The following is a 14,314-nucleotide window of genomic DNA, read 5'->3' on the forward strand; positions in this document are numbered from 1 at the left end:
ACAAATGTACCTCAACATTTGTGCATCTGTACTCACATGTACATTTCATACACAAACACACATTCAGCATGTGTGCATCTATACTGACATGAACATAACATTCACACACACTAAGCATGTGCCCACCTTTACTCATATACACATATCATATAAAAACACATACTCAGCATGGGTGCATTGGTACTCCTATAGACATCATACACAAACACATACATATAAATAATAATAATAATAATAAAATTTAAATTTGCTAAATTATTTACATACATAGTATAAATATTTAGGGTCTGAATTCAGTTTTCTTCCATGCAAGTCTATATTACCTGTAAGTCATTAGGTTTCTCCCTATAACTGTCACATGTTCTACAGGGGCATTATACTCAACAAGCATTTAATGGATGATTTCCAATCATCCCTACACAATTTCAAAGAAAACCTTCAGGCTCTCGCATTCCTTACCTTTCGAGTGCTTTGACACAGATTCCAAGGACTTTATGAGGAAACAAAAGAGGTTGGGACATCAATCAAGAGAGACAGAGTGCTCCCTTGGCTTCTTAAATTACCCTTGGCATGTCACAGTTTCATTCTGTGTCTGTGGAAGTGTGCAGATAAATGGAAGCATGCAGACTAAATGTTATTGGAAACACCTGGATGTGTGGGCTTTCCAGAAGCCCTCAACAGATAGTCACCCTCTTGTCTTGGCTAGAACTTTAGTATACCATAGCACTGGCTGCAAAGGAGTGTGAGGGGGAGAAAGTGTTTACTTTTAGTCTGTGTGTTATAGACAGGTCAGAAGGTAGCATTTGGGAATGAGTATGGAGCTGTCCAAGTCACCATTGCAGTCTGATGAGCTAAAGACAAATCGGGCACACAAAATGACTATATATAGAATATTCACAATGTAATTATTCAGATTAGTTACTATATTATACAGATTACTATATTATACAGATTATACTTAACTGTAGTTAAGTCTATAGTATAGTTAAGTTAAGTTAAGTATATAGTTAAGTCTATAGTATAGTTAAGTCTATAGTATTGGCCCTTGGGAGATGGATACAGGGGACCATAGTTCAAGGTTATCCTCTGCTATAATATGAGTTCTGGGATAACCTGGGTAACAATGTGACCCTCAATAAAACAAAAGATGTCTGTTGATGAATTAACATCCACTAATGATTGATTAGCATTAAAGGTAGGTATCACATCCATATGGCTAATAAAAAATGTTGGTATTGTTACATAGATCCTAGCCCTATCAGCTTATGCTGGGGTCTAGTGTAAAGACTTCTCTAATATTTCAGTTCCCTGTGGTTCAGAAAGGACTGACCTTGCCTCAGAGGCTTTTTGAATGCAGTGACAGTGCCTTAGTAAAACATTCAGTTTAATGTCTGGTGCATAGTACTGTCATGAGGCCAACCTGTAGTAGTACCACTTAAATGCCACTAAGGAAATTTGGGGTCCTCCTTTAGGTTTCTTGTCTTGTTAATAAAAACATAATCAAGAGCAGACACAGAAGAAAGCTCAAGGAAATGTTTATTTGAGAAAAAAAAACAGACAGGCAAACTGTAAATATTGTCAACTCCCTGGTAGGGAGAGTGGAGAAGGGAAAGCAAGCAAATCATGCTACTTTTAAACAGCTGCATACAATGAGGGTTGGGGTGCAGATCCAGAAGAACAGAGTGAAAAGGACCAAAAAGTCCCATGTACAGCTTACATAGGTGCTTGCCAACATCCAAAGAAAGATACAGAATAGAAGAAAGAGGAAAAGAATTGGCTTAAGACAGTCATGGCTGCACATCATTGTTTATGGTGTTCCTTTGAACACACTCATTTATAAGCATTCATACTCACAGAAGGAATTCAAAGAAATTTGGTTAAAAATAAGAAGTGATAATTTAATAACCACTATTGTATGACACTTGTAATTAACTACTATTCAACCATCCAAGACTATAAAAGACATGAAAATGCTGCTCAAGGGACTTCAGGTACATATGACTAAAATAGTTAATTAGAAGGCAATGAATTGGATGAAGTCTAGGAGAAGCAACAATTTCTCAGAAGATCTGCTTCCACAGGAGACATATTCATCTTCTTCAAAGCATTTGATCCTGGAGTATGGTGAATAAATTAATTCACAAACTCTAGGTTTTCTACTCAACACTTGCTACTCAAAAAAAAAAAAAATCTCAAGGAGATGAAATTCAGACATCATGGCAAAGCAGTGCCCTTTTCCTTCCACTGAGATCACTCACTGACTTGCATATCAGTTTCCTTGGTGTGCTGTGACAGAATCCTTGACAGAACAACACAGGGGAGGAAAGCTTTGGCTTTGTTTCGATTCATTGTTCCAGGGGATTTCAGTCCATCATGGCAAGGAATGGATGGAGTGTGCAGCAGCAGCATGCAAGGGACTTTCCTTATCTGACCATAGACCAGCCTGGAAAGAGTGCAAGTCCCAAACCAAGGGTCAGGCTCCAGTCAAAGACCTGCACCTTGTGAACTACCTCCAGCAACCAGATCCTACCTCCTAAAGGGTGCACAGCCTCTGCAATGGTTGACTTCATTTGTCAACTTGGAAAATCCAGAATCACCTGGGAGATGAGCTTCTGGAAGTGTGTGTGTGTGTGTGTGTGTGTGTGTGTGTGTACGTGTAGGGGGGTGGGGGTGGTTGTCTTGACTACACTAATTGATGTGGGAAGACAATTCTAATTGTAGGTTCCGTAAGTGAAGATAGATAGCTGAGCACTAGCATGTGTGCATCCATTCCTCTATTCACACTGAGGACACAGTGGGGACAGCTGCTTCAAGTTCCCGCCACCATGACTTCCTGGCATAATGGAGTATAACCTGGAACTGTGAGTGAAAGAGATCCTTCCTCCTGTAAGTCCCTTTACTCGTGATATTTTATCACATCTGCAGAAAAGAACGGAGACAGTTACCCAACAAAGAACCACAAACTATGGAATAAGCATTGAAAATATTGCCCAAGAGGAGCTACTCCATATTCAAATTGTAACAACTTATTTGTGAAATATTACTAAAGATGTCATATCTCTCATACAAAATGTCTTAAGGCAGAGCAGAAAGCTCATTTGATAAAAAGTGAAATCTGTGAGAAAAATTGGATATCACCATGTCTGTGTGGTCCAGCCTGGCCCCAGGTCACTTGTTCTTCCTTGTCATGAGGTGCAGGAGATCTGGTTCCACTCCCTCACTTTAGGCATCATTTACATAAGAGATACTGTTGTGTTCCCTTCTGGTGAGTAGAGATAAATACTTGTTGATTGATCCAAATAATTCTGATGGGAAGAAACTGATCCATTCTTCTGAGTATTTTTAGGCTTACTACACATACTGTGGCATCCTGATGTCACTGATCTATAAAGCCTGCTTATGTCTTTCTCATTCACAAGCTTTGTCTGACTAGTATGGCATTGTTTATGAGTGTCCAGAAGGACCTTTTAATTTTGGCAAGTATCTGAGATGCAAAGGACATAAATCAGTACTTTTGTCACGTTCCATCTGGACACATTGGTGACACTGACACCCCCAAAGCCCTGCTGGGGCCATCTGTCACTATGTAGAAACATAACCTGCAGAGGAAAGTAGAACTTCAGAATAAGCTTGGTGGCCTGCTTATATGTATAAAGAACCATGGCCACTTTTCCTCTTTAGATTCAAACCATTGGGATATTCCTCTTTATATCATGGGGAGTGAAATTTCTGAAATAATATCACATCTATCAATGCTTCTTTATTTCTAAAATACCTCCTTATCATTTAAATATTAGCACATAGCAAAAGGAACATTTACTACTATTACTATTCTTCTTCTTCTTATTATTATTATTATATTGGTTTTCCTTTCAATTCCAAGTATTTCTTTATATAATGTAGAGTAAGACTAGAATAGATTCATTTTTTTTTTTACATAACATGTCCTGGAATCCATAGGTTAAAATTTTCTGCATTTTTCCTGGAAATAACTGCCTAGTTTTAAGTACAATGGCCTTTTCTCAAACCCCGTGGGATGACTACTATGACACAAGCGAAACCAGGAATAATTCTCTTACACTTCTGTTGTTTATTCGTCCTGGCCTTAAGGTGATCATTTTAAATGTTTTTATCTGTAAAATTTGTTGAAGAAAAATTGTGGAGTTTGCTTGTAGTATTCCCAGGTGACTAATGCATGCCCAACACCCTACACTATAGAAAGACCCGAATATAATCGTGTCGTTATAATTCCTGTATCAGGAACATGCGATTCATGTAAATGCACACCTCATGTCATCCATATCAGGCTATGAGTTTTCTTTCTCATATACAAATGTTGTTCTCTCTTTTAGACAAAAGGTACCAGCAGAGGGAAAGAAGCTACAATTTACTAAGCAGAGTATAGCACACTATGTGCTGTGCTCTGTGGATTACTAACAATCTCCTGACATATTTACACATGAGTGATACATAGGAGGCCTGTGCTACTCATACATGCTGGTATAAACAAAACAGCCCTTTTGGAATATTTTCCCTGCTCTTGATTTGTAATTGTCATGTTGCTAAACAACACAAACCTTAAAAATATCTGTGCTCCAAAGCTTAGCATAGATCTATGCTCCTAGACATCCTGTAGGGCTGCTGTACCCTTCTATCCCTCACCTTCCTCATAACATCATATATAGCTACCTAGTCCACATCCCTACCACAATTTTCTGATACTTTCTTCCCACATGCCACCAGGTAGATCCACTCCTTTCCAATACATAGGCATGCCTGGCACCTCTGGAACTTTATCTTTTTGCCTGCCTTAATAGGTGGGACCCACTACTAACCTGTAGCCTGCCCCTCCTCTGGGACCTCACTCACTCATCAGGTAGACTCTGCTACTTTCAACAATATAGGCAACTTATCTCCTCCATTATTCTGCTTCCTTATGACAGTGAATAGGCATATGTCTGCCTCATTCCATAGGCCTGCTAGCTTTTTTGGTATTTTACCTCCAAGTACTGTCAGACAACTATGTTTCCTCTTGAATCTTCTATCCCCAAGTCTCAGACTAGGCTTGGTCCTTCACACTATATGAGGGATATGCCCCATTGAGGTCTCAGTTTCCAAGTAGGCACTGCTCCTACCAATCCCATAGGTCTTCCTGTCTTCTATACACCCAGCTTCTCAAGTTCTTCAACTCCCAACTGTCAACTGATCAGATGTAGGATTGTGGTTCCTCATCTGCTCTGACACATGACATGACTGCATGAGGAGGTGGGATGAAGGGAGTTTGACTGCACTTATCCTACACCCCTGCCAGGGTAGGTGTTGTGCTGTAGAGAAGCAATGAAGTCATTGCTCTGGAGTCAGAAAGCACAGTATGAGATGTGGGTAAGCTAGAGCTGGATTGGGTGTCCCCAGGCCTTTGACAAGGCTGGGGCCATGGAGTTCTCAGGCTCTTGGACACCCTGGTGACTCTGGGAGTCATGGAAGAGCCAATGGAGCTGTAACTGTTGGCCAAATCCTTTAGTAGATAATTAGCTGCTGAAAATACTGGCCTCCTAAACTTATATGGAGGGCTCTCACCTGGTAGATTTAATTATTGAAACACACTTTGACCCATTACTAGAACTGTCTTGAAATATCAGTGTGTGGTTGGACAGTCCTGCAGACAGCTGTGGGGAAGGCTCAATCTCATCAGATGACAATCTGGTGTCATTGATGTACAGATTTGGGACTCTATTACACTCACCTGATTTAGTGCCATCGCTAACATTTTTATTCAACTCCCCTTAGGAAGTTGAAAATACAACATTTCAGAAGAGCAATAAAATGTATATGATTTGATACTTGATTAAAAAATTTAAACTCTTGTCAATTGCATGCTAGGATACTCAGTTTTCATTATGAAGCATATGCATAGATATGAATTGGAATTAAAAGGGTAAAGAAACACCAGAGAAATACTTTTCTAGAATTGTAGATATTAATATCTTTCTATTTTGTTCTCCTATCCACCTTTTACCTGGATTTCAAATCTAATAGAGGACTCTAAATTATATTAAACCTAGCCAAAAGCTACTAATTTGGCTGAGATCTATTCCCAAGTTAGGGTCATATTAAAGGGACAAGGATATGATGTTGTAGCCCAGCCTGAACTGGATAGCCTCCAGACATGTTCCCCTGCAGCCCCTTGCATGTGTGTGTGTGTGTGTGTGTGTGTGTGTGTGTGTGTGTGTGTGAGAGAGAGAGAGAGAGAGAGAGAGAGAGAGAGAGAGAGAGAACTTGGTGCAATACACCACTTACATCCAGTACTGTCCAAGGATCCAAAATCATGTAAGAAAGCTTTTTTTTTATTTTTAATTTTCAGGTGAAGTTTGGCAATTATAGTCATACACATTTAAGAAAAGAACTTAAAATGGTTTATAGTCATGGTAAACTAAACTTTCCTGCAAAACAATAGCTTTCTGAGCTAAGATTACATAAGGTAATTATAACTGAATCAGAAACACATGGTTGCAACTTTTCTCTAAATACAAAGGAGAATAATAGGGGCAAAAGCTAGAATAAGCATGAAGTAATTTTTCACAGGCCTAGGCAATGGCTTTCCCAAAACTCAAAGCTGTCAATTCTAATCAAATGTATTTTTTAGTTTCATTATCTGAATCTACAAATATCTAAGAGATCAGTGTAAAATGAAAATTTTAACAAATTTCAACCATAAGTAGTTTACAAACACAATCTAATTAGAAAATTCACGAAGGCCTTGTATAAATGGAAACTCACTCAAGAAAACCCAAAGCTTGGTGTCTAGTTTTCAAGTATTTTTAATAAAAAGAGAATATTTGAGATTGAATAACAGTTTTAACAAATCAATTATTGCTCAAGAATTTCCCACTAATTAAGTTCCCAATGAATCTACAATGCAGAAAAGAGTACAGTGGGTGTTTATAAACCTCTTTCATTCCCAGTGAAGAGAGAAGACAACTCAGAAAAATGACAGAGGTGGGCCTGGGGCACAGCTGGCATCCCCAAACTGAACAATGATCTCAAGAGATGAGGTCTCAGAGTCACAGTGACATGTTCTTTCTGCAGCTCTGTGCCATATAACTTTGGTCGCAGAGGTGTACTTGTCTGACCATTGAGACTCTGCTCTTCCAGGCACTCCCCAGTGAATGACAGGACATAGCCCAGGTACAAAATGAACACTGGAACATATCTGGGGATGATGCCCACTTCTCTGAATGTTTCATCAAAAGAAATTTTCAGATGCCATCACTAATAGGGAACAAAGCAAAACATACAAAGGCTTAAAAAAAAAAAACCCAACACAGGCAGTCCTGTAAATAAGACAGGATCCTGACTTCCTACAAGGGGCAAGGCTATGCCAGGAGATCAGGGAGATGAGAGACACCTGGAGCCATGTTTCTCTAGTGAATTCTAGGTAAAAATATTCAAACTGATGCTAAAGAGGAACTGGGGACACAAGGTGTTTCAATTTCCATTGTTTTGCTAAGTCCACATTACACAGAGGGTTTACCTTTGGCATTTGCTTAATTAGGTCTTTGCTTTGTGATTGACAGTTGATAATTTTTCTCACATCTAATCGGTAAACCCCTAATATCATAGTGATGTCTCTTTACTGTCGACTAGCTGCTGTCCAAGGTGATGTGTCCACCAGAGTGCTGATTGATCGTAGTCTTCAAGTAGAAGCTGTCAAGAAGAATTAAGTTTCTGCCAAAGCAACAGTGCATGTGTAGCACTTCTTTCTCCCTGTAATGCCAAAGAATGTGAGAACTGTCTCTAGCTTTGGCCTGGAGTCATACAGCAACTTGAGGCTGTCACTTGCATTGAGCTTGAAAATCCACATCTTAATAAACTGCAGTATTTCTTAGACTTTGATGGTATGTGTGAGCATGATGACAAGGGTTTTCACAGTGAGATGTGCATGGCTGGGCTTTGTTAAAACACGATCAGGCAGTAAGCAGGAAGGGAAGAGTTCAGATTTACTTACAAGCCATTTTTATACAAGGGTCTCTTTTTAAAGGAATGATTATTAGGGCACCCAAATTAGGCTTGTGCAAATGAAAGGGTTGTTGTTCATTAATCAGGTCCTGAGTAATAAGTGTGATGAGTGCTAGTTTTCATCCAGACTAACAAATTTGGATTAAATAATAAAACAAAAGTAACAATAACAACAAAATTGTTGCTCCTATTCTCATCTCATTTTTCTGTTGGTTCATTAGTTTGCAGTACGAGGGTCTTGTCCACTCTAGACAAATCCTCTACCACTGAGCTGTGCCTCCTTCTCTTTTATTCTGATGGGAGGGATAAGATACTGCTTTTTAAGTAAATGATGTCAAGGAATTGCCTGGTTGTCCTTTTCATTGTTTAGCTAGATTTTGAGGCATCATTAAACTTAACAGCCAATGTCTTTATCTAGGAAAATAATCAGCAAGTATATTAATTATTTCATTGCTTACACTTCTACTGCAAATCCAATGATTTGTTGATTTTAAGTTAGATGCCTGTCTTTATTAAAGCTGTTAATACTCTAAGTGAGTTTGTCTTAGACATTCCATACATATTTGGGGATTACACACATTTTGCTTTTTATTATGGGGCCCTTGGGCCTTGAGCATTTCTGTATAGAAAGCATCTAAAATTACAAATGGAGCCTTTTAGGTATATTAACAAATGGCTCCTTTATGACTGAAAATGGAAATGAAGGAAGGAAGTGTATGAGGGGCAGACCCATCATCAGAGCCGTCCACGTAGTCTCGTCTCTTTGTACTTGGTAGATCTGTCTTCTGCAGCTGGGCCTCAGATCAGCACAGCTGGGATCTAAAGCACAGTTTCCACCTGCACTCATTCTTCAGTTTCCTTAATGCTAGAATGTGCAGGACTCATCACTGCCAGCCTGCCTTTCCAAATGACTGCCCTTACATCACTTCTCTAACAGAGGTGGAGTCTTGTAGGTACTATGTGGGGTCTCCTTCCAAATGGTTTCTTTAGGAGTCTTATATGGAAGCAATGTTTGCATCAGTTTAGAAACTTCAGTGATCTTATGATTTCTGACTCCCATGGGTCACTCAATGGTAGGCTCAGGACTACGTTCTTCAAAGCCATAGATCCTCCTGTGGACCTCAGACCCAATAGCAAAACTCCATTATCTCTTTTCAGAGACATTTTGGAGCAGAGTTTTTCAAATGTTATATGGTGGAGAAGGAGAAGGGGATAACAGGAACTGTCAAGGAACAAGGCACCTCTATTTGAGGCCCACTTCCTCTATCACTCAGTCTAATCCTTCAAGAGGATGTCACACCAGATGCTTTCCACAGGTAGAATTCCTCATGACTTCATATCCCAGTAGATTGAATTAGGATCTACTAGAACAAGGGAAATCTGTGGACTCAATTTACACTCTGATTTTGTTGTTGGCTATAGTGGTTTGGGTGAGAATATCCCCCAGACCATTTGATCTTTGAATACTTGGTCTCTAGATGGTAGCTCTGTTTGGAGAGGTTGAGGTGGTACACACTTGCTGGAGGAAGTACCCACTAAGGACTGGCTTTGAGATTAAAACCCTCATGCAACTTCTAGTTTGCTCTCTCTGCTTTGTACTTATGGTTGAGATGTGACCAGCAGTCACCTCTTCACTCCAAGATGGACACTTATCTCTTTGGAGTTATAATCCAAAATACATACTACCTTCTAAAAATTGCTTTAGTCATTGCATTTTATCACAGAAATGGAAAACGCACTCACTGGCCCTGCTTAAGCTCCTCATCATAATGCCACACTGTAGAGAAGGGGTAGACAGGTCTCTGGTTCTCCTAGATGTTACTTATGAGCATTCTCTTCTGACCTGCATATTACCACAGACTCTCATCTCCTCTTGAAACCAGCTCAGGGGTAAGGGCTTTAACATGTGAACTCTAAGATGGACATCAACATCTGATCCTCAATAGCTAGTCGCAGTCTGTTCATACTCTGTTCCTCTGTCCTAATCACCATGACTATCTTTCAGTCTACCACACAGTGTTCCTAAGATGCCTCTCCTGCTTAGAATCTTTTATTTTCTTTTCCAGAAATTTGTGTACATTTCCCATGTTTCCAGCTGATTTAAGATTTACATCCTCTGATTTCTTTGCACACTAAACCATGTCAGCTACTTCCCATGGTGAGCACCAAAGTCAGAGCAGAACATAGTGTACAGCTGCGTAAGCATTAGTGTTGATACAGAGGTTTCTGCATTCTTAAACCCACTCAGCATTTAGCATAATATGATGTTAGTCATATGGGGCACAGCAATAAGCCACATTAACTTTTAAAAATCATGACTGGGAAGATGGCACAACAGTTAAGAGCAATTTCTGCTCTTGTAGAGGACCCAGGTTTATTTCCCCAAATCCACATCATGGCCCATAACTATCTGCAACTCCAGTCATAGGACATCAAAAATCCTCTTCTGGACTCCCTAAGAACCAGGCACATACATGGTTCATGTACATACTTGAGGCAAAAGATGCATATACACAGAATAAAAATAATAATATATAAACCTTTAAAGTCATTTTATTGGTTAATTTCCATACCATTACAGGCTGTACCATCATGAAATGTGATAAAATTATGCCTTTAAAGAGCTCCCAGTCTCACTGAGAAGGCAAGAAATACCAGAAACCTTTTCATAATAGACAAATGCTGAAGTGTTTGATCCTTGCAATTATGTCCTTAGAATTCTAGAAGAGTTTTATGAATTAAATTCACTTGGATTATTTGATAATTTGGGGGGTTTTGTTGTTGTTGTTTGGGTTGGTTGATTAGGTTGTTTCTTTGTTTTGCTTTTTTGTTGGTTAGGGTTTTTTTGTTTGATTGGTTTTATTTGTTTGGTTATTTTGTTGTTATTTTTATTTTTTTGAGACAGGTTTTTTTGTATAACAGCTCGAAATGTCATGAAAATCTTTCTGTAGACTGTGTTGGCCTTGAACTCACAGATATCAACATATCTCTGCCTTTTCAGTGTTGTTATTAAAGACCTGTGCCACCACTACCCAGCTACACTTAGATATTTTCTATGGAGATAATAATGCTTGTGATATTTTTTTTTAAATATGAAAGTTAAGGAGGCTGGTTTCTAAAAGCAAAGAGGTTATATTTCACAAACACACACAAACACACACACACATACAAGTACACACACATGCAAACAACAACAAAAGCCCAAGAACAACCCCCTCAAAACAAATTCACTCTCCATGAATGGCTTTATTTTTACTAGCTCTACACATGGCTCAGAAGTCCCGCCGTGAGTGAACTCCTGAAGAATGTGACCCAAACCCACCATGGAATACTATTTAGCAATAAAATGAAATAGCTTGATACATGCAGCAGCCTGGAGAAACTGCCTGAGGGGAAAAAAAGAAGAAAATATCCAGACTATAGCTATGTTGTTCCACCTCTGAAATGTTTTAGAAATGAGAAACTCAAACCAATTCCACTACAATTGGGAACAAAACAAGGTTGTTCACCGTTTCCATACCTATTCAATATAGTTCTTGAAGACTTAGCTAGAGCAGTAAGACAACTGAAGGAGATCAAGGAGAAACAAATTGGAAGGAGATAATAAAATACCTTTATTTACAGATGGTCTGATAGTATACATAAATGACTAAAAAATTACATCAGGATACCTACCTGGAGCTTTCGCATCTACATTTTGAAGGCTTTTTTACAGGAAGGTATTCCACAGACTACCACAAAAGAGACTGTAAACACCAACCCAGCCAAAAAGCCTTTGGTCTACAATATTAGGGCAATAGTGGTGCAGAGTTTGTGAGAGCCAACCAGTATCTGATTTGACTTACAGCCTACTCCACAATATGGAACCCATACCCACCATTGCTTGGGTGACCAAGAATCAGAGACTAGATACTCAAGGGACATAGGGTAAAATTAAATACTATTCTTCAAAACCAACCAAACAAACATACATAAAAACAAAGATAAAAGTAGCAATAAAATGACTCCTAATGTCATTCTGCTATATTCATAGGCCAGTGCCTGTCTTGAACAAAGCCTTGCTCAGCTGTCATCAGAGAAGCTTTCTCATCCAGCTGATAGAAACAAGTACAGAGGCTCACAATTAGATACACAGAGAGTGAAAGAACTTGGAGAACCCAGCTGTAAAAAGAATGTCTTCAAAAAGAAAGAAAGAAAGAAAGAAAGAAAGAAAGAAAGAAAGAAAGAAAGAAAGAAAGAAAGAAAGACAAGAAGAAAGAAATAAATGAAAAAAGAATGTCTTCTTCAAGTCCCTCTCCTCAGGGCCCAGGTAACCCTGTGCAAGATGAGACAGAAAGGGTATAAGACACCAAGGAAACAAAGCACTTTAAATCAACATTATCAAGGATCATAAGAACCTAGAGAGTCTGAGGCAGCATGCTCAGGGACTGCACAGGTCTGCACCTAGTCCTTTATGAATATACAATGGGTCCCAGTAAGTGTTTTTTATGGGATTCCTGATTTTGCAAATGGGGCTGGGTCCATGCTTTCTGTTCTTTCTCTGGGTTTTTCCCCAATCTGTTTGTATGTTTTGCCCAATTCTGATCTATTAAATTTAGTTTTATTTGTTTTATTCTATTATTATCCCTCAGAAGCCCATTTGTTTTCTACTGAGAGAAAGAAAGGGAGCATTAGCTGGATAAGATGGGATACAGGAAGGAATTGGGAAAAGGAGACACAGGTAAAAACTATAATCAGGATATATTATGTGAGAAACAAAAAAATCTATTATCAATAAAAGGAGAGGGGGAGAAGGAGAAACAGAGACCCAGTTAGTGGTTGCCAAGGGCTTTGGATAAGAGACAGGAAGGAGAAGGGTGCAGTTTTAACAGAACAGCCCAAGAATCTTTGTGTTGGTAGAACTGTTTGTTCAATCTCTTGCCTGTGGTGGTGCATCCTCAAGCCTGTATAGAATGAGACACAACTATCCAGCCACACTAGCATGTAAGCAAAACTGAGGTAATCTTACCAAATGTGTCAATTGCAGCAATGTCTATTCTTTGGTTGTAATAATGTTTGACTGTTTAACAACATGTTATCACTGGTAAACCAAAGGCTCACAAACATCCCCACTGTATGGTGTCTTATGATTACATGTGAATTTGTAATTACTTCAATAAAATTTTTACATGAGTAGAGATGCAAAAAAACATCATGGCCAACAAAGATGGTAATGAAACTTCAACAGGTCCAAAGTCATATTTCAAAAGCTTTAGTTCTATTTAATTCTATTTTTTTTAAATCTGTGGAACTTCTTTGTCACATTTTATAAGCCAAAACTTTGTATATATAAAATAATAAATATGGTAAGGAGTATTTCAGTAGGCCATTCAATTATCCAAAGAAGATGCCTTCATCTCATCAACATAATAGTAGCTAACAGTTGAGAAGACCACTCCAATTCCTCTGAGAGGGCTAGAGGATGTCTAGCATGCAGTGGTATCTCAAAACATACAGGAAACTCTAACTTAAGACTCAAAACCCCTAATTTTATCTGTGTACACACAGATGTGAAGGTGCAAGTCCATGGTTATGCATCTGCATATGGAGGCAAGAGACAAAGTGTCTTTCTCAGTCATTTCACTGATCTTTTTTGAAATGGAGTCTCTCAGTTACTGACCTGGGGCTCACCTTTGGCTAGAGTGGCTGAAAAACAGGCTGCAAGGATCTTTCCATTTCTGCTTCCCTAGTACTGATATTTAAATACACATGCAGCTGGAAGCAGCCTTTCATGTAGATCCTGGAGATCTGAATTCTATCTAGTCCTTATGCTTGTGGGACAAAAACTTTATCAACTGAGCCAAATTCTTAGCCCTTGCTTATGTTCTTAAATAATGTTATGCCCAAGATGAATCTTGTGAAAAATACAGATTTCTAGGCTCACCTTTTGGATTCTGGAATTTTCTCATCTGATAAGAAATCCAGCAGAGTCTAACCTACCTGGAATTAGATATCAGAGTGAACTCCTAAGCTTATAACTAACAAATTCTGTTGAGACTCACTGCTTTGTTCACTCCAGGGTCTAACTTTTGTTCTGATGACACAATGGATTTTATAGAAAGCTTGTTTCTATAAGCAAAGGTCTGGGTCATGTTCCTTTATGGCTCCAGGAAGAGAGAGAAGCCAGGGCTGTGTAAGAACAAAATCTCCCAGTCCTCCTCCAATCACAACTCATCAAAGACCATTCTGCACAAGGAGATCAAAGCCTTCGAGGAGGAGAAGTTGAAAGACTCCGCTGTTGTAATGCTGGGGCAGAGGT

Source organism: Mus caroli, unplaced genomic scaffold (genome assembly GCF_978045245.1).
Source record: "Mus caroli unplaced genomic scaffold, Mus_caroli_1 scaffold_13, whole genome shotgun sequence".
Lineage (NCBI taxonomy): Eukaryota > Metazoa > Chordata > Mammalia > Rodentia > Muridae > Mus > Mus caroli.